General features: G+C 58.4%; 1 long non-coding RNA gene across 1 annotated transcript; it reads right to left on the bottom strand.

The window, feature by feature from the left end:
* Nucleotides 1-821: 821 nt before the first annotated feature.
* Nucleotides 822-14,859, bottom strand: LOC124097447 (uncharacterized). The gene is made up of 3 exons (XR_006853219.2): nt 14,488-14,859; nt 12,571-12,863; nt 822-5,452 (listed from the first exon to the last, which is right to left on the bottom strand). It is a non-coding gene; the product is annotated as an uncharacterized LOC124097447 (long non-coding RNA).
* Nucleotides 14,860-20,647: the final 5,788 nt, after the last annotated feature.

Below are 20,647 nucleotides of genomic sequence, written 5' to 3'. Positions count from 1 at the left end.
AAAAGAAGGCTCGCACTTACCTCCAGACCATGTCACTCCCCCATCAAGTCTGAAACTAGACCTAACATCAGTACCACATAAGTCTTGGGCAGCAGGATGTAGGGATTTATGAAACACACACTGTTGGGAGTCAAGGGGTCTCTGTACAGGTTAACTTTCTGCTGGTATAATGATAAAATCTGGGGGAAAATGTAACAATTTTTTTGACATTTCCAAATAATAACCAATAACAGGCAGAAACTGGAGGGGATGTGGCCCTTGAAAGGAGGGAAACGGGCTGATGAGAGACACAGTCCTCTGGTTTTACGTTGAGGCGTTCCCTGCTTTCTGTGGTGTGTGAGTCAGAGCAGAAGGCTGACTGGCTCAGGAGGAGGCAGCTGGAGTTCAGGCCTCCACAGCAGCAAGGAAGAAAACCCCAGGAAAGACAGCCACTTTCCCCTAGGATACAACTCCCGGAAGCCTTGGGGAAAACACTCCTGGAACATGGAAGGAGATGAGCAAAGATTTCTGTAGCTACTTAGCATTGGGGAGACAGATTTTCTTCATCAAATCTCTGCAAGTTAGGGGGGCTTGGTAAACACCCAGCCTTTTCATTGAGATCCTGGGAAACTGTGACTTAGGAGTAAACACCCAAACAGACCTGCCCTAAAAAGTCTAAACTCAAGGCTGCACAAGATCATAGTGAATGGTCAGCAACTAAACAGAACAATAGGCAAAACTCTTCAGAGGAAGATAACACAATCCAGAATCTCTGCACTGTACCATTTACAATGTCCAGCATACAATAAAAAATTACTAGATACTGTAAAGAAGCAGGAAAATATGACACAGTCAATTTTATTTTTTAAAGATGGAAACAGATTCAGATGTTGAAATTAGTAGGGAGATTTTCCATTGTTATAATAAATTCGTTTAAGAATCTACAGGAAAAGGCAATTATAATGGGTAACAACAAGGAAAATTTCAGAAGTGTTTCCTACGGTTGATGGAATAAAGTCCCATGAACTAAGTTGTTTAAGAAAGAGAAATATTTTCTTTTACAGTCTCAGAGGCTACAGGTCTGAAATCCAGGTATTGGCAGCCTGGTTCCTTCTGATGACTCTTAGGGAGAGTGTTCCAGGTTTCTCTCCTAGTTTCTAGTGACAGGGGAGATTGTTGGCATTCCTTGGATTAGACGCATCCATGGTCTCCCTCCTTCACGTGGCATTCTCCCCGCATCTCTAGCCTCTTTTTAGGAGGACACCAGTCATAGTGTACCAAGGTCTACCTTACTCCAGAATGACCCCTTCTTAGCTAATTACATCTTCATGACTCTATTTCCAAATAAGGTTACATTCTAGGAAGTGGGGGTGAGAATTTCAACATATCTTTTTTGTGTGTGTGTGGTGGTGGTGGGGAGAACTAATTAAACCTCTAATAAAGGAAGATATGAAAAATTTTTAAAATCAAATTGAATTCTAAACTGAAAAATACAGTATCTGAAATTGAACATTCATTTGATGAGATTTAAAGCATATTAGAATCAATTTAAAAAAACAACGACCTTAAGAACAGATAAATAGAAATTATCTACACTGAAGCACATGTATACACACACACAATGGAATAATGAACAGAGCCTCATTAACATGGGATGGAGAAGGAAATCCACACATATGTGATTGGAGTCTCTCAGAGGAGGAAAGAGAATGAGACAGAAACAAAATTTGATGAGGCTATCAATAGGCTAAGAATATTCAAAGTTTAAATTAAAAAAAATCAACCTATAGCTTGAAATTCAGTGGACCCCAACTATGATAAATACAAAGAAAATAAGGGCTGAGGATATGACCTGATCATAGAGTACCACTCCCCCGACCAAAAAAAAAAAAAAAGTTACAAAAAAAATCATACTTAAGCACATCATGGTTACACTACTGAAACCAGAAGGGGTGGGTGTCTAAAAAGTAGCTCAGGAAAATATTTTAAATTGGGCATAGGAAAACAGTAAGGGAAAACCACAGACTTCACGTAAAAACAATGCAAGTCAGAAGACAATGGAACAGCATCTTACAAGCACTGAAAGAAAAAGCTGGTCCATTTAGAATTTTTTTTTTCTTTTTTATACTGGGGATTGAACCCAGGGGCGCTTGACCACTGAGCTGCATCTCCAGCCCTACTTTGTATTTTATTTAGAGACAGGGTCTCACTGAGTTGCTTAGCATCTCGCTTTTGCTGAGGCTGACTTTGAATTTGCGATCCTCCTGTCTCAGCCTCCTGAGCTGATGGGACTACAGGTGTGCACCACCGTGCCTAGCTGTCCATTTAGAATGATGTCAGCGAAAATATCTTTCAAAATGGAAAAATAAAAACACTGGACAAATGAAAATGGAGAATTTGATACCAATAGAACTTTGGTGTAAGAAAGGTTAAATAAAGATTTTTTTAAAACAATTTTTTTTAGTTGTTGTTAAATTCTTATTTTATTTGTTATTCATTTGTTATTTTATTTGTTATAAGTGGTGCTGAGAATCAAACCCAGTGCCTCACACCTGCTAGACAAATGCTTTACCACTGAGCTACAACCAGACCCAAATAAAGATCTTTATACTAAAGAAAAATGACGTCAGGTGAAATTTCAGATTTATAGGAACAAAACCAAAAGTACTGGATATGGTGAATGTGTTAATAAATACAAAAGACTATTTTTCTCAACTCTTTAAAAATTAGTCAATTCTCTCAAGCAAAAATAATAATGCATTCTGGGATAACATGTAAAAATAAAGTATGTGACCACAATATTATAAATGACAGAGAGGAGGCTGGTTATAGCTTCGTGCTTTAGTAAGGTTCTTACACTGTCATGAAGTGTGACACTGTTGGACAGTGGACTGTGCCAATGTAAGGGAGCATAGGGTAACCCCTGCTGGAGCAGCAGCTACTGTGGTTTAGATGAGTGTCCCCAGAGGCCCCAGGTCAATGGCTTAGTCACTGAGAAACTGTGGTGCTATTGGGAGGTGGTGGACCCTGTCCGAGGTGGGGCCTAGGGGAAGGAAGTTAGGTCGCTGGGTGCCCCTGAAGGGGGTCCTGGGATTCAGGCCCTTGTCCTTTTCTCCCCTCTGCCCCTGGCCGTCCTGGGGCCAACAGGCCTCCTCCATCACGTGCCTCTGTCCACCGGTGGTAGGGGAGGGCAAGGCAGGGCAGGGGCTGGAGCAGGAAGAGCCGGCTGGTTCCACACCACCCCAGGGCGGGCACCGACCCCAGGCTACTGCTCGCAGCGGGTGGTCTTTGGGCAGGAAGGGCCAGAGGGGCCCCGGGTGCGCTCCCCTTGGCCCACAGCTGACCTCTGGGGACACACCGCAATTAGACATGAGGAAGAGTGCTGTTTCCGTAAGGTCGTGACCGCTCAGTCCTCTGGGCTCCCCTCCTCCAAGGCCTGGTCGCAGAGGGTGGACTCTGCCCTGCTCCCCAGTACCGCGGCCTGCTTTCCCCTTCCATAAATGGTCTCCTCCTTCGGGCTGAGATTCCGTCTGCTCTGGCGCCCAGGTCGTCCCTCCCCGGCTGGTCAGTCACCAGGGTGGGAAGGGCCGGCTCGCTGTTTGTCCTCCGCTCCTGAAGGGCGTGGGGATTCACTTTGGTTTGGGTTCTTATGAACCGTGCGTCTTTTTATGAACCCACGGCTGCTGTGTGTGGGAGTGTGTGTGTGAGTGTGTGTGTGAGTGTGTGTGTGAGTGTGTGTGGGAGTGTGTGTGTGAGTGTGTGTGGGAGTGTGTGTGGGAGTGTGTGTGGGAGTGTGTGTGGGAGTGTGTGTGGGAGTGTGTGTGGGAGTGTGTCCCGGCAGTGCTGGGTGGACGGACCCATTGGGAGCCAAGGGACTGCTGGGTGGTGATTATAGGCGGGGCGCGGCTGAGAAGGAGGTGTGTGGGGGGTGGCTCTGGACTGCAGCTGTCCTCAGGGGTCCCGAGGCTCTGCTGGTACCTGGATTTCGGGCTCCCCCGTCTCCAGCACTGTGAGCCGCCAATCCTGTTGCTTATAAATTATGGCGTCTAAGATATTTCGCTCTGATTGAGACATCCCGGAGGAGTCCCCAAGCCGCGGACGTTCTATGCACTTGTGGACCATTTGGAAATTGTGTTGTGAAGGACGTTAGTGCCACTCCCCGATTTTTTTTCCTTGCAGCGACGTCTGTCCTCTCCTCCTCCTCCTCCTCTTGTTGATTGGTAGAAGTTCTTTACATATTCTGAGGGGAAGACCATTTGTTGCACACACACGTGCGCGTGTGTGTAGAAGGCTGGTCGGTCGTCTCTGTCACAAACACTGAGCACCACAGTGGTTGGGCCGTATTTACTCTGTGGGTGGTGACAGGGTTTCAAGCAAAAGACATAATATGTCACATCAGATTAATCTGATGTGAATTGATTTTGTATTTGATTGATCGATCTGTCTTGGTTTTATAGTTGTATAAAAGCTACCAGGACTTTATGTCTCGTTTTTCGTTTGTAGATATTTAAGCCACACACAATAAAAGTCACTTAAAGCAGCAATGAGGGCCCACGCTCTTCTCCGAGATTTTCTGAGCAGAAATCCATTCTGGTAATTCCCCTGCTTAACGCATCTCAGATGTTCCTGGGTTCTGTCTGGGGGCCGGGCCCCTTCCCCAGACTCCCCGTCACTCATCGGAGCGCTGCCTCTTTCTGGGTAGGAGCTCTCTCCACCCGTGCTCTCTGCACAGGCCCCTGCCCTTCCTGTTCCCATTTTGGAGCAGACTTTGCCTGTGTCACCTCTGTCACTTAGCGCTCACTGAGTTAGCGGTCACTTCTCAGGACAGCCCTCACTACGGCCGACCTCCCGTCCTGGTCGATCCCTCTCCTCCTTTGCATAATCTCAGGTAATTTTGAGTTTATTAAAAGGACTCTCCCCTCCCAGAGTGCAGTTTCTGTGAAAAGAACAGTAAGTACGTCGTGCCCTGCACCTTTTTGTCCCAATGTCTAGCCTGGCATGTGACGTTTGGTGAGTGGTCAGTGGATGTGTGTTGAGGCCTTACTGGTCTGAGTTTCCTGTGGGGACTGTGTTGGTGCTGGAAGGCCAGGTCACATTCAGGGAGCAGCCAGAGGCAAGCCTGGCACCCAGCACCCTTGTTCAGCCTCTGGAATGAGAAGTCTGGCCAAGTACAGGGGCAGGTCTGCTGGCCATCAGCATGAGCACCCTAGGACAATCTAGTCCAAGTCTTTCATGCTGCAGATGAGGAGCCCAGGAACCAAGGAGGGGACAGGAATTGCCCCACGGGATGGGAATGAGGCTATATCCACAGCTTGGGTCACCTGGTGACTGACATTCTTTCCACTCTGTCCAACTCTCCAGGAGGTAGGGGACCGAGAGGGGTGGGCCAGCCTGCGACAGTCTGGAGACAACAGGGCCTTCCTGGTTCTCCCCCAGCATCTCTTCCAGAATCATCCTGGATGGGACTGTGTGTCTGTCGGGGGGGAAAGTGGGAGAGGATGGGAACACTCTGGAATAGAGACAGGACACTCAGGGCAGCTCTGGGAGGACAATCCACAGTGGAGGGGAACTCCAGGGCCTGTCCTCTGCCCCAGCCCTGGAGCTGGCGTTGTGGGGTGGAGCTAACTGCAGGGACTCCGCCCTCTGGGCAGGGGAGGGGAGTGCTTTCAAAATTCTAATTTGTTTTGAGACCACTGTGGACGCCCAGGTAGTGAGAAGAAATAACACAGAGGATGCAGGAACAGGGGTGCCGGCCTGCCCGGGGTCCTCAGTTGCCCTTGGACTTGTTTGCACCTGTTCTGTGCAATCTGTATGGCAGGCTCCTGCATCCTTCATCCCAGGCAGGATGGGGACACCTCGGCCACAGGGCTCCTGCCCTTCTTCATAACCACAGCGCCCCTCTCACCCACCCCATCGCCCTCATCTGGACAGCAGAAACCTTGCTACCACTGTCCCCAAAATATCTGGGAGGAACCGGTGCTGGCCTGAGTGACCTGGGTGGGGGGCTTGGCTCCCCACTCAGCAGAAGCCACTTCTCCAGTGCCACCCGTCTTTGATCCCATAGCCCCAGGGGCAGCTTCTGTTCTTCCCATTTTACAGCTGGGCACACTGAGGTCAGACTTCTGTTGAGCACGCTGCAGCCCGTCTGGGGCGAGGCGGGGTCTCCTCCGACCCTCCCACGCCCTCCCCAGGCTCCTCTGTTCCCTCTACAGAGACGGCGCCTGGGAGGCCCTGGTTGGCCACGGGGTGTGTGGCCCCCAATTTTGAGCCGCAGGTTGCCCCCCCCCCTCGGGAAGTGAGGGAAGGCTCACACCCTGCAGATCCACGGAGATGCAATCAGGCGACGTGCGAGGAGCAGTCAGCAAAGTGCCAGGCAGAACGAGCCCCGGCGCCCGCCGCCCGCCGAGCGCCCGCGGCCCCACTTGGCAATGAATTATGTATGGCCTTCTGGCGGCGGCGCGCACCGGGCTGCGCTCGCTCCTCGGGCTTCTCTCCCCATCGAGGGGCGCCGGCTCCCCGGGGGCGGGCAGCGTCCTTTGTCTCTCCGGCAGGGACCAGACCAGACTCCGTGGCAGGTGCCTGGGGTCCCGGGATGCCCATTTCCCAGGCTGGAGGACCGAGGGCTGGGTCGGTGCGGGCCTTGGCATCCCGATTACAATAGGAGCCCAGCGATGCCAACAGCAGCGAGGTCACGCCAGCCGGCCTCCTCCTGCCTCCCCGTGGGCCAGACACTGCCCAAGCATCATGCATTCGGCAACGACGAGTGCCCCAGGCGGTGCTGCCCTAGGTGTTGGGGGTGCACTGAGATGAAAAAATGTCCTGCCCTCAGGAGCCCGGATCCGGGATCCCGCTGCAGGAGGGCGCCCCTGATAAATGATTAATTGGTTGAAAGCTGTGAGGGGAGAGGGAGGGGTGGGCGTGGCCGGAGAAAGTCCGCCCTGTGGAGCCAGCCTTTGAGCAGGCCCCTGAAGGAAGTGGGGAAGCCATCTCCAGGAGACATCTGGGGAGGAACAGTGCAGGCCAAAGGACCAGCGAGTGCAAAGGGCCTGGGGCAGGTCTAGGCATGGTCCTCACTCGGTGCACATCCCTTTTTGGAGATAAGAAAAACTGAGATGCTGAGGCTTTTAATCTTTGCCTGTGTGCTTTGCTGTGGAGGGACCAATGTGTCCAGGGCCGCCCGTGCTGCCTGGGGTGTTAGGTATGCAGGATATGTATCCTGTTATCTTTCTACCACAGGAGAATCTGAGTGCCGGATCTGTCTGCCAGCGATTTTTGGTCAGGGACCACGGGCCTGCAGGATCCTGCTCCTGTCAGTGCTGCGTGTCATCTGGCTTGCCTCAGAACACGCACCTGCGCCTGTCCTCCTTGAGAGGCAGGCTGCAAGCTCCCAATATCGAACAACCCACAGGAGCCCAGCATTTCGGTCAGAGACCCCGCTCTGGAGCATGTCCTGGCCCTCCATCTTGCCCTGATTCCACCCCACACAGGCCCCACCGGGCCGGGCTGAGGAAGAGCAGGGGGCTGGTGACAGAGCTGGAGAGGCAGCTCAGCGAGGGCTCTGCCGGAAATGCTGAAGTCTTCAGGTGCAGACTGGACATTCCCAGGTGGGGCCGGGGTGGAGGACGAGAGGCCATATCTGGCCATCTCCAGCTGGATGGGGTGTGAGGCAGCCGTGGGGGTGGGGAGGAGGAAAGAGAAGGGGCCAGAGCCTCCCGCCAGCCTTCCTGCCTCCTGGGTGGACCTTGGGATTCCTCCTGCACAAGTTCTAGTCCCACTACCCGAGCCACTGATCTCTGGCAGTCCCCGCTACCTTGCTTAGGAAGGCAGTCTGTAGCCAGGGCCCAGCTGGCCCCCAGCCCGCCAAGCCTCTGTGGGGGCAGCTCCATGCTTTGTGCCGGCTTGGAAGGCAGTGGTAGGCCAGGCCGAGTCAGAGGAGGTCCTCTCTGAAAGCCTCTTACCTGCAGCCTCACCGCCTGGGGAGGGCCTGGCTTCCTGGGCCTTTCTGAACTGAAGTTAGTTAGGGCACCATCTGGTCACACCCAGCAGCCCCGGGCTCTTCTCTTTTCCTCTGTATAATGGGCATAATCCTGGATCCTAATGGCCTTGGGAGGTTAAAGGAAACGAGTGTAGGGTGCTAATCTCAGCCCCAGCTACACAGTAAGCATTTAATGTCCCTATTATGGGTCATTACTGGGGCTCTGGAGCCAACTTCTGGGGGTCTCAAATCTTGGCTCTCTCACTTCCTGGCTTTGTGATTTGGGGCAAGTTACTTAACCTCTCTGTGCCTTAGTTTCCTGATCTATAAAATGGAATTAGTCGTAGGCTTATTCATATTTTCCCCTCTCTCTCATAGGCCCATTGGGTGGATTAAATGAATTAATATGAGTACAGGGTTTGCAAGTGCTTGGTACAGGGAAAGGGCTGGGCCGACTTTGGCTGTTACTACTATTGCAGCTCACCCTGAGCACCTGGTCCTGACCACAGCGAGGAGAGTCCAGCCTCTTCCAGAGCTTTTGCAGAGCTGGGCTGTGCTTCCTGTTCCTGCACCCCTCCCCCAAGCGTCTCTTGAAATCACCCTGCACATGTCTGCTGGTTAGAGTCACTGGAAGTTCATCCTTAGAGCTACCCTGTCTTTCCTAGGCTAATGCCTCCAGGTTCCCATAGAGCCTGGGATGGGAAAATGATGGAAGGAACTAGAAGTTTGAAAGATCAAGCCCAGACCTACCAAGCTGAGCCCAGAATCCAGCAAAATGATCCACCCTGGCTGGGGGGGGCGGGGGGGGCAGTGGCCCAGGGTTCTCCTCCTCCCTCGGAGGTCTCCGGCCAGAACCACAGCCAGTCCACCTTCACCCTGCACTCAGGCCCAGAGGGGGTGGGGCGAGGGGGCGGGAGCTGAGAGCAGGAGGGTCCCTGGAGCCGCAGAGGGGCAGGAGTGTGGGAACGGAGGGCACAGAGCAGGGGCCGCAGGGTGGGCATGGGAGCCCGGGAGGCCGGCAGCCAGAGAGGGAGGCCTCATACCAGACACTGTCTAGACGCCGCAATTATTGTGAGCTCAGAACACAGGCCTGCCTGCCGCTGAAAGGAGCCTGACAAAGAGGAGGGAGGAAGAAAGCCCAGCCAGCCGCCGCCTCCCGGCCTCCGCTACCCGCTTTGTGCTCAGCGGCCCTGGGGGACTGCAGCTCAGAGATGCCTGAGGGGGACAAGCTCCTCTGGGCCCCGAGGGCCAGGCAGGTCACTGTGTGGGTTGGGGAGGGCGAGGGGTCCCCCGCTAGGGTCTGGTGCTTCCCACTGGGCAGCTCTGGGCTGCTTACAGATGTCTCTGGGCCTCGGCCTTCTCCTCTGCCAAGCAGAAGCTGCCGCAGCCTGGCCCAACGCGATGGCCGAGATGGCCGTGGGGACGGGACCGGCTTGCCTGGCTCTGGAAGCCCACGCCCCTCATCACCACCGGAAACGGCAGGGCCCGAGCGCATGGCCGGGCCACTTCTCTTGCCAAGGGCCTGGCCTCCGTCATTGCACTGCCCACAGGAGGGAAGGCTGTTGTCCCTCTCACTGTGCAGAGGGAGGCCTAGGACCCGCCAGCAGGTTTGGATTTCAGTGTGTCCCATAATCTGTGACTTTATGCTATACCCCCACTGAGGGGCTGATGGAAAGCCATCATCCCACGTGGGCCCAGCGCCCGCAGGGGGGTCAGTGCTGCGGGGGTGGGAACACCTTGTCCCACCTGTGTGCACGACGCCCTCCCTTCTTCTCTGCACCGTCCCACGGGACCTGCACAGGGCTGGCAGGGCTCCAGGCCCTGGGCTTTTGTGGCTACAAACGTAGCTGAGTCCCTTGAGCCAAGTCAGCAGGCCCGTGATGAAGCAGCCGCGGCTGCGGCCCAGCTCAGGGTGGCCCTGCGGCCTTCCCATCCTCCTCTCCTCCCTTTCACTTTTTGGAGCCTCCAGGACTCTGGCCTCTGTGCCACCTACATGTCCACCTTACCCAGGCCGATGGCAGAGCCAGGATAGACCACTGCCACACAGGCCACGGACTGGAATTGGAGTCCTGCCTGGTGAGAAGGGCAGCTCCCTGCTGAGGGGCCACCTCCCCACCCTGGGAGACAGCGGTGGACGGGTGGCCTGGCCCAGCTGGAGGCCTTCTCAGCACCTTGCTGGCCTGAGACTCTGCCCTCCAACCAGCCACCCAGCAGCCCCAAGCTGTTGGCTGCTCAGGAGAGATCAGGTGCCGGCCAAGGGCGACAGAGTGGCCAGGCAGGGTGGGTTTGCCCAGGGCCCCCGGGGCCTCCCTCCCCCACCTCAGTGGAGGGCAGTGGACCCGGTGCCAGGGACACATACATCCACCCTCACCCACAAGCTGCCCAGAGGTGCACTGCCACCCATGCCCAGTGTCCTTCCCAGCCCCTGAGTGTCACCACATTTGCTGAGTGCCTGGCTGGGCTCAGCGCTGGGACCCAGCCTTCTCCTCTCCATGGTCCACGCCAGATCCCTCCGCTGCACCCAAGGCTCCCAACGAGGCTCGGCGCCACAGAACATCCCCCAGAGCTCTCGCTGCCCCTTTCTTTCCAGGCTTTGCTCAGGCCGTCCCTCTGCCCTGCACACCCCTGACTGCTCCCACCATGTCCTCAAATGCATGGCCTCCCAAGAGCCTTCTCCCCTCTGCTGTCCCCTGCCCCTGGGGCAGCACCAGCCTCCATCATCGCACAAGCCAGAGCCCAGGCACCTCCCTGACCCCTCTGCGGCCTCCCGCAACCCCACCCACCTATGGCTCCAAGTCCTGTCCTCTGCACCATACTGTCCAAGGCGAGCTCCCCTGTCTCAGAGACCACTCCCTGGAGCAGGCTGCCACGGCCTTCCTGGGGACCTTGACACCATGCTCCTGCACCCACCCTTGTCCCCTATGGGCCCAGGCAGCCTTGCAGACCTGGTCTCCTGGCTCCTCTATGAAACCCGCCATGCCTTCCAGCCACACCTCTTCCCAGGCTCTCAGGACGAGGCCCCGGATCCTCATCCACACCACCTGCCCCCCACCCTGTCCTTCTTCACCTAGTTAGCCACCTGGTCCTCAGGCACCCTTCTCAGGGAGACCTTCTCTGACCCCTGCAGGGGTCGGGCCCAGGGACCAGCCTTCCCAGCCTGTGGCCTCTGGCCATCACTGAATGTCTTACCACGCCTTGCCCAGCCTCAGCAGGCCTGTGAGCCTGCGCAGGCAGGACTGTCTGGGCCTTGCCTGTTCTGTGTCCCCAGCATCCTCTGCTTAGGTGTCCTCTCTGGGTTTGGTTTTCAGCCTGGTGCTACCCAGACGTAGGGGAAAGGGAGCCCAGGTCCCTCCACCCTCCCCCAGGATCCCCCCACAGAGGCCCTGGGCAGCACTCCTTGCCCCCCTCCCCAGGGTTCCCTGCAAGGACGAGGACAAGGACATGTTGGTGTGCTGTCCGTGGGCAGGAGAGCACGGGGAGGGCAGGGCCGTGGCTGCCGGGCCTTCCCCTCCGTCCTCCAGGCCCCTGACAGCCTGGCCCTGGGCGGGGAGGCTGACCGGGCTGCTCTCAGCTGGGACTGGGGAGGCAGGGCGGCGGCTGGGCCCAGGAGAGCTGGAGAGGGCGGGGAGGGTGGCAGCCCCAGCCTTCCCCAGCCAGACCCGCCAGCTGCTTCCCGCCGCAGTGGGCCGTCCTCCCTCCCCACTCCCCTCCGCTGTCCTCCCCTCCCCAGTCTCCTTCCTCTCCTCGTTTCCTCTCCTCTCCTCTTTTCTCTGAGTCCTTCTCCCTCGCCTCCTTCCTTTCTTCTTCCTGGGTTAAAAATAATCAACTTTCTGGGAAGCAGCAGCTCCCGCCGAGCCGCCCTCCCCACATCGGGAGCCCCTGAGAATAGCTTTCCGCGGCTCTCCTCGCGCCCCTCCTCTCCCCTCCGCCCCCTCCCCAGCTGACTAATAAGCCCGGGCAGCGCCGCAGTGCCAGCTCGCTGCAAAGGCCTTAACCGCTTCGTGCCCGGCGCGGCCGCGAGGGGCGGCGGGTCGCGGGCAGCCCGGAAGGCAGCCAGGCGACATCCAAGCCCGCTGCTCCGAGCGGCACGTAGTAGACGCTCAGTTAATACCGTGGATGGATGAACTCTGAACCCTGGCAAGCCTGGCTGCTGCCTGTGCCGCTGAGGGCCAGGTGACGGCGAAGGGGCACGAGGGACGTGTCAAGGGCGGCCACCCAGGGGATAGGTGGGGCGGGGTCACGTAGACGGCGTGACTGGGCCCCCTGCCCGTAGCCCGGGAACTCCTTGGTCCTTGGCGCTGGGCATCTCCTGGGAGGGCCAGGTCAAGGGCGGGGAGGGGCTGCAAACTGTCCTGGGGCCCGCGGGAGGACCGGTGGCGATCACCAAGGGAAACTGAGGCCCAGAGGGTGCGGTCGGGCCGGGACGTGCCGGGCTCCCGCCGCAGGCTCTAAGGGAGGCCCGCCGTCCTCGGCTTCAGCTGGGGCTTCTGCCAGGCAGAGGCTGGGAGGAGGGGCGGAGGACAGCAAGGTCAAAGGTGAGGGGTTGGCGCGGGGAGCGCAGGCGGGCGCAGCGGGCTCCGCGCCGGCCCCGCCCACCCTGCGCGTCCCGGCATTACCTCATCGCCGCGCGTGCCCATTGGCTGGTTCCGCCGGAGGCCGGCCCAATGCGGCGGAGCCCGTTAACCCTTTGCGGCTCTCCCCTGGCCAAGTCGCCTGCCTTCGCGGCCCCCACGCGGCTTCAGGCGCCCGAGGGCCACGGAGGTCGGGGAGAGGTAGAGCGGGAGCCGACCGAGGTGCCAGCAGTTAGAGCACAGATCGGACAACCCTGGCTCCCGTCCTTGCCGAGCTATGAGCTGTGTGACCTTGGGCAACCGGCTTCACCTCGCTGAGCCTCTGTTTGTTTTCTCAGCTGTAAAAAGAAGCGAATGATGTAACTCCTGCCCTTCCTAATTCCTTCCCGGGGTGCTTGCCAACTGCTGGGCACACGTGGGCCCCGCGTTCCACTGTGCCTCCTCGCTGCAAGAGGTAGTTATTATTATGGGTTTTCAGGAGAGGGAGCTAGGCTCAGAGCAGCAAAGCCATCTCCCAAGATCACACAGCAAGAAAGCCCCAGAGCTGGGGTCGGACCCCAAGCAATGCAAGATACGCTTCCCAGCTGGTCACACCATGACACGTGCCACTGTGATCAAATAAAACCAGCGACAAGCTGGAGAGCCAGCCCAGGGCCTTCGGAGAGGGAGAAAGGAAGAAGGGGGAGGGAGTGGAACCTTCAAACGGGGGTGGGGGGTGGAGGAGGACGCTCAGACAAAGGCATGGGAGAGACGGAGCCCGTGGGGTGCACAAAATCGGGATGGGAAGCTCTAAAGGAAGCTCAGGCCTCCTGGGGTCAACCTGCTGGTCAAGGGTTAGCTACTGGAGGAGCCTCTGTGGGGCCAGGGGAGGCTGCTACTCTCTGGGCAGCATAGGGGTCAGCCTGGGGCAGGAGTACAGAGGACGCCATCTGCCTCATGTCTAAGTGTTTACAAGTTATAAATCAAACTAACAAACTGCTAAATAAAATATGTTCTGTCTTCCTTCCTTGACAAATCCACCTTCATAAGGGCAAATACACCTGGAAGGCTGGGTTTGTGTTTAGAATTCTCAGTCTTCTTGGAGTCTGCCCTAGAAATGGTGGCGTGGAGGACACTGGCCCCTGACCTGTGGCTTCCCACTTGGCCCCTCTCTTCTTTCTACTCCGGGTTTCGTCCTTTCACATGAGGGGGCTGCTCGTACTCAGGTGTGGACACTCAGTTTGCACACCTAAGCTGTCTACACCTGCTGCAGGCAACCGCTTCCCGGCCACCTCTCAGACAGAAGGGCACCCAGATGGGCGGCGGAGACAGCCCTTGGGAGAACAGACCCAGGGAAAGCACTGGGGGCCTTTGAGCAGGGAACTGCAGGGTCCCAGGCACCAGGTCATGGTCACAGGGCCCAGGGTGTCAGCTAGGCATGTCCCCACAGGTCCAAGTGACCTCTAAATCAGGATTCATTTGAGGGTGGTTCTGCCGCCAGCCCTGGGTTGTAGCTGGAGATGGGGTGGCCTGAGTGGACAGAGGGTCTCCCTTTCTTCTTGAACTTGCTCTTGACTGTCACTTCCAGCCACATACCCCACCCTGGCCAGATCCCAGCAAGGCGAATCAGCTGTCTCCACCCTCCCCCATCCCCCAGCCTTCCCTCTCCTGTCCCCTCCCTGGGCTCACAGCCCTGCCGCCTGCCTGCCCCATATCCAGTGTGTCCTTATGTCAGCCACACAGATGTTCCTAGGAGGCAAGCCTGGCCACCTCCTTCCCTCTCTGACCAGGCCAGGCTCCTGGACTCACAGGTATCACTGCCAGGCCACAGGTGGTAGCTCCCTGGTGCTCCCCCACCACAGTTCGGAGCACCAGCCATTTGGACATTCTCTCTCATCTGGACAGCTTTATGCTCTCTCTCCCTGGGGTCATCAGGCATGTCCCTCTCTGCCTGCACTCATTTCTGCTGTTCACCTTGCTCACCTGGGCTTGCAGGAGACCCTTCCTGACCCTCCGGACCATGAGAATGAGCTGGTTATCTGTGAATTTCCTGTTCCCAGGGTGTTTCCGCCTGGCCTGGGAGTGCCGGGGGACGGGTCTGCCCAGTCTTGCTCGAGCTCCATCCTGGGAGTCAGCAGGACCCCTAGCATGAGGGGGTGTCCTGGGACCCGGGCGGTGGAGTGACTCTTGCTGCGTTGGGGAACCGCAGCAGGTGTCCCTGCGGCTTGTGCTGCTCCAGGGCCGCGTTTTAAGCACGTTGTCCATCTCAATTCAACCCCTTTGAAGTAGGAGCTGTTGTCCCCATTCTAGGACACGGAAGCCTGAGAGGTGACAGAGGCATAGCACACAGCAGGGAGCAGCTGGCCCAGATCTGAACTTTTGAACAGAAGCCGGTGAGGGCCAAAGCTCAGCCGCCCCCTCCTTCTCGCCCCGACCAGGCCAATACCTCGCTGTGGGTCCCTGTCCCTCTGCCTCTCTGAGCTGAAGCTTTTCTGTGTGTGACTGTGGAGTTGGCCAGGGCAGACATCCCCGAGGCCCCTTCCCCCGCTGACATCCTGGGGTATTGTGACCTTCCAAAGTCCCCCTGGTGCTCTGCCCTGCAGTGAGCACCTGCTCTCAGCCTCCCCTCCCCAGGGCTCTCTGTGGAGCTCCCGTGTGAGGCACAGCTGAGGGGGCTGCCGACCGTTTAATGTAAGTCAGGTGGGGGGGCTGAGCACATCTTTCCTCCCAGCCGGCGAAGGCAGGGGTCCCCGTGGGCAGGGCTCCGGCTCGGACATCAGAAGGGTGCAAAGTCTTCTCCTCTGGGGAGCAGCTGCCTGGCCTGGGGCCTGGGACCCCCTCATCTGCCCTGCCTCACTAGCTGCACGAGTCTCCTGGGGCTGAGGACGTGTCACAGGTCCTGCTGGCATGGTGGCATGATGGGTACGCAGGAGCGCCGGTCACCCTTCCTCTTCTGACCCGTGGGCCCAGCAGGCAGAGGGCGGCCCCCCCAGCCAAGTGAACCAAGTGGTTCCGGGCGTCTCTGTTCCAAACATCCCCCGAGGCTGGAGCCCTGAGACCCTGGCCTCTCTGGCTATCTTGTCCTGGTAGCCAGACTGGACTGGCACTGGGCCTCCAGCCAACAGGGACCCAGCCCAGGCGATGAGCTAGCTACCAGGCACCGGGGCTCAGCAGATGGGAGGCTAGAGGTTGTGGGGCCTGGGGCAGCAATTTGGGACAGCAACTTGGGACAGAGTTAAGCCTGGGTTCCCCACCAAGGGCTTCACACAAATGGTGTCATTTTCAGAGGAGGACGTGAAATGGAGGCTCAGAAAGGGATAATGACTTGTCTGAGGTCACACAGAAAGGAGCAGGAGTCCGGATTCTGCTCTTGATCATCCTGCCCTCTGCCTCAGGCGAAGGCGTTTAGAAAACTCTTTATAGAGGGGGAGCTACACATAAGAAAGGTCTGGAAGAACCCCCTGGAATGCACACGTTTGGTGTAGAAGTGTCCATCAGTGTGCACGGAGGCTCCTGGCTTCATCCCAGCAGGACTTGCCTGTATTTGTCCCCTAGTCACCTGTCTCTGCTAGACTCCCAGCTTGGTGGAGCCGGTCGCCGCCTCCCTCCTCACTGCCACAGATCCAGCTCCCACAGCTGTCCCTCTCTGCACTGACCAGGGGCCTCTGCTTCTCCATCTCTGGGGGTGAGTCCCACTAGGATTCTGGGCTGGCAGGAGCCGGGTTCCTGCTGGGCCAGGGGAGGGGCCCCAACACCCCAGGGGCAGTGAGGCCCGGTGGCCATTCTGCAACTCTGGGCAGCTTGACCGCCTCAACCTCTCACAGAGGCACCCAGCTTGGAGGTCGCCTATAACTCTGCTCCTTCCCGGGTCCCCTCCCCTCCCCTCCCTAAGTCCCTGATTCTGATGCCCATCAGAAGAGACCCACCTTCCTGCTTGGCAAGGTCAGCACAGCCCAATGGGGCTCTGCTGGACCAGCACAAGGGGCGGAGGCTCCAGTCCAGGTCCCCTGGGAGGGGCCATCTGAAAAGAGGCACCTGTCACGGGTCAGAAACCCCAACCCAATGCCCCACCCTTGGGGCCAACACAGGTCTCATGGCCATTTTAAACATTCACTTGGGTAGGAATACTCACCTAGGGGAGACACCGCACCCCCCAGGGTCAAACTCAGCCCAGCAGGAAGCTGGTGGCCATAGTAAAGGTGCTCACAAGGACGTCTCTGAGTTTCCAAAAAGCACTTTTCAGTGTAAACCCATTTTACAGACTAGAAAGTTGAAACTTCAGACAGCAGTGACTGTAAGGCTCTGGCCTTGAGCTGGGGCAGGGTAGGACAGATCCAAGCCAGGTGAGTGACCCCAGGTGAGTCTGGGCCTCCAGCAGCTCTAGAGGAAATGGGGCAGAGGTGTGCTTGAGAAGGCCTTGAAGGAGGCGGGATTGTGACAGTGGTGACCAAGGGAGAGGTGGTGGCCAGACAGTAACTGGGCAAGACTTGGTGCATTGAGGAAGGCCATGGTAGGTCCCCACCCTCACTGGGGGACAATGCCACAGGGAGGGGGCAAGACTTGAGGCTATAGGAGGCCGGAGGAGGGGGCACACTGGCCTCGCGAGTGTGTTCTGGTCTGCGTGCAAACTGTGTGCTCAGGTACGCGAGGTGTGTGTGCAAATGGTCTGTGGATGTGGGAGATTCGCGTGCTCACTGTGTGAGGCATGTGGAATGCGTGTGTGTGCATGCACGTGGGTGCCTGCACACGCCCGCAGGCACTGCTGTGGTCTGCGTGATGGTGTGTGTTAGTGCTGTGTGTGCTGTGCTCTGGGGCATGGGGAGCGTCTGCTGTGTGCGGTGTTGTGGGGTGGTGCTAACTGGGACACTCCCCAGGGGAAGAGCAGGGAGAGATGGAGGCGGAGGAGTTAACCAGGAAAGCAGAGAGGCAGGGAGTGTTCTGGCAGAGGGAGCGCAGGGCACGTGCAGAGGCCTGGAGGCAGAAGAGGCAGCCTGGAGCACTGGGGGACTTGAAAGAGTTCCAAGGAGGCTGGGGGTGGGGATGCCAGGGTGCAGCAGCCTGGCCATGCTTTCTCTGCAGCCCAGGGTTAGCAGGAGGGCCCAGAGGGCTGAGCCAGGCCCAGCCGCTGACCAGGAGGGTCGGGCTGGCAGGGGCAGATGCTGGGTGGAGGTGGGGGAGGGCCACCTGGGATCCTGGACCTGAGCCTAATCCTGGGCAGCCCCCTGGAGCAACAGCCCTGCAGCAGAAATGGTGGTCCAAAGGAAGTGTCTGAGAGCTGCAGACCTCCTGGAGCATTTTCTCAGTGTGACATGGCACTGCTAAACAGTCTTACCAGGACCACCAGCTGGACAGGGCCAGGATGGTGGAGGATGGGGAAGAGGGTGGGGAGGAGGAGCCAGGATACGAACCCAGTTGATCTGACCCGGACCTTAATCATCCAGAAGCTGCTAGCCCAGGGTGCACAGCTACAGGCATTTTCTCATTTGCCCTGCCTTCACAGAGAGTCCACCTGGCCATTTGGCATGTCATCACCCTTGGGAGATGAGAGGATGGTGGCCAGCAGCCTCCTTCCTGACCAGGCCCTGCACCCAGCAGTAGGGGCCTTTTCCAGAGTGAACCCCACCCCTTGCATGATGTGGGGCACAGTTTTCTCATCCCACGCCCTAGAAGGGTCTGGGAGAGAAAGTCCTGCCCAGACAGCCCAGAAGCCCAGCGCTGCCGGGTCCTGAAGTGTGACTCTGGCTGGTCCCTTGCCATCTCTGCCTCCATTTACCGCTGTAGGGTTCACGCCGGGCATCTGCTAAGCCGCAGAGCAGGCCACTTAAGTTGTTCGGAGAACTTGGGGAGTGGCCCGAGGTCAGGCAGCCGGCACCAGCCCCCCCACCCCCCCGCAGTGACGGCCCGCCCCCAGGTGTCCCGCGGGGCGGTGGCCGCGGCCGGCCTGACGTCAGGCGGGCCTCGCTCTGCACAAACAGACGCGGCGGGCCAGGGCGGCCGGGGGCGGCGATGACTCAGGGCCCCGAGACCGGCCGGGCGGGAAGCGGAAAGTTCGGGCGGATGACATCAGCCGGCCGCGGGCGCGGGAGGGGGCCGGCTCCGGGAAGCCGCGGCCTGGCGGGCGGCCCGGCGCGCGGGGCGGGCAGAGCGGGGGCCGAGGACGCGCGGACGGCCCGGGCCTCGGAGCAGTGCGCTGCACCCGCCCGCGCAGCCGCCGCGCTCCCCGCGCTCCGGAGGCAGCCGCATCCATCCTGCGGCGGCCCTGCATTTTAATTACCCTGCATTAATATTCATGAGCCGGGCTCGAGGGGACCGCGCTGTCATTCCCTCCCTCGCCCGCGCACCCCTCCCCCTGCCGCCCGCGCGCACAGTGGGCGCTCAGCAGACCCGGGTGTGCGTGTGAGCCCGGGCGCCCGGGAGGCCCAGGGCAGGATCCGGGCCGAGCCGCGGACTGCAGAGTCCCGAGTCGCTTCCGCGCCTGTTATCCTTGGCTGCACGCCCAGCGAGTGTGAACCCGTGTGAACCAGCTGGGGCCGTGCGCTGCGTGCGTCCGGGCAGTCCCAGGGGCAGCTGGGGTCTGGGGAGGTCTTGTGTGCACATGTCTCTGTCAGCCCTGGAGAAGAACCAGGCTGGCCAGGTCAGCAGGGCCTGACTCTACACATGGGGAAACTGAGGCCTGGAGGGAGGCTGGGCTTTGTCCATAGTCATGGGATCCATCGGAGCCTGGCGATTGGGCCCCCTCCCACCCACTCTGCCGAGATGTGGTTTGTGACAGGTAGACACATGTGCTGGGCCAGCACCTCTCCCAGGGTCGTCTCAGCAAACCTGGGCAGCACCTGGTGTGTGGGTCCCTCTGCAGATGAGGAAACTGAGGCAAGTGCCCAGCTGGTTGGGGTGGGGCTACAGCCCTGGGAGGTCTCATTCTTGAGTTCCTGGCCAGGACATGATGTCCCCTGTGGTGCTCTCAGTTCCTCATGGAGGTGGTCTGCGGCACCTGGAAGTTCTTGGGGGTCCCAGGCGTCAGTGTGCCTCCTCTGAAACATGTTTCCCAAGTGAGTCGTGACAGGAGGCAGTGTTGCTGTGGCCCTCCTGTCCCTGTCCTTGCCCTCCAGCCGCAAAGGGGAAGGTGAGGAACCACGACTCACCAGGGCTCCCTGGAAGGCAGGCAGCAGGCAGATGCTGGGCTCCTGGCCTCCCACCCACCCTGGGCCTGGGGTCAGACACTCAGTCATCCCACAGATGCTCAGCTGCCTCTGTGTGGGGTCACTGTGCCAGGCCACTGGGGGCTCTTTGCCCCCCAATCTGATCATTGCCACTGGGATAGGGGTTCTCAGGGCCCCAAGGCAGGCTCTTCTTATACTTGTGCCAACACTGACTAGGGGTGGCAGTCTCTGGGCACCTGTGCCAGGGAGGTCTGGGGTGCACACACTTGAGGATCAGAAAGGGGCTAGGTCTCTGGGCTGGTGGGAAGGCGACTGTATTAGGCAGCCACATCTTGGGTTCTCTCTTCTGCCGCTTGTCCTCCTCTGGTCACCAAGCCAAATGATCCCAGAGGCTGGCCAGTAAACTCCGCCATGCCCCCCCACATCCACCCTGCCCGCCTCCTGGCCTCCTGGAGCACCCAGAACACGTTGCCTGTTCTCTCAGGGCTGGGCGGACCTCATGCCCCAGCCATGTCCCTGGTACCTTTTCCTCCCGCCTTTGGGAGCTCCCCAGGGATGAGGGACGAGAAGACAGGATGTGTCAGGGGACTCTCTGGAGAGGAAGTTAGGGTTAAACTGGGCTTCATGGAGGGACAGGAGTTCGCCTGGGAGGTTTCCTCTGGGGGGACAGAGGCAGCCCATGCAGACGGATGATGGCAGCCCCCATTCTAGGAGCCAGAGCAGGCCAAGGGCAAGTGACCTGGGGAGACTGGAGGGACCCGGCTCCTGTGGAACAGGCCAAGGCCCCTACAGAGCCTAGTGGTTGGGGCTCTTGGGTGAGAACCCCACCCTGTGCTTGGGCAAGCCTAAGGGCCCCGATTTCCTGACTGTGAAAGGGGAGAGCGACACGTTTCTTGGCCCAGGAAGCACAGTCCCCATGCACCTGTGCTGTAAGACCCCGGTCCTCATGCCCCAGGCAGGCCATTTAGCCCAGAATGGGTCTG

This window comes from Marmota monax, unplaced genomic scaffold (assembly GCF_021218885.2).
Source record: "Marmota monax isolate L192 unplaced genomic scaffold, Marmota_monax_Labrador192_F-V1.1 WCK01_AAM20220418_F8-fsc00020, whole genome shotgun sequence".
NCBI classification, from domain to species: Eukaryota; Metazoa; Chordata; class Mammalia; order Rodentia; family Sciuridae; genus Marmota; species Marmota monax.
This window is presented reverse-complemented; position numbering and strand designations above follow the sequence as displayed.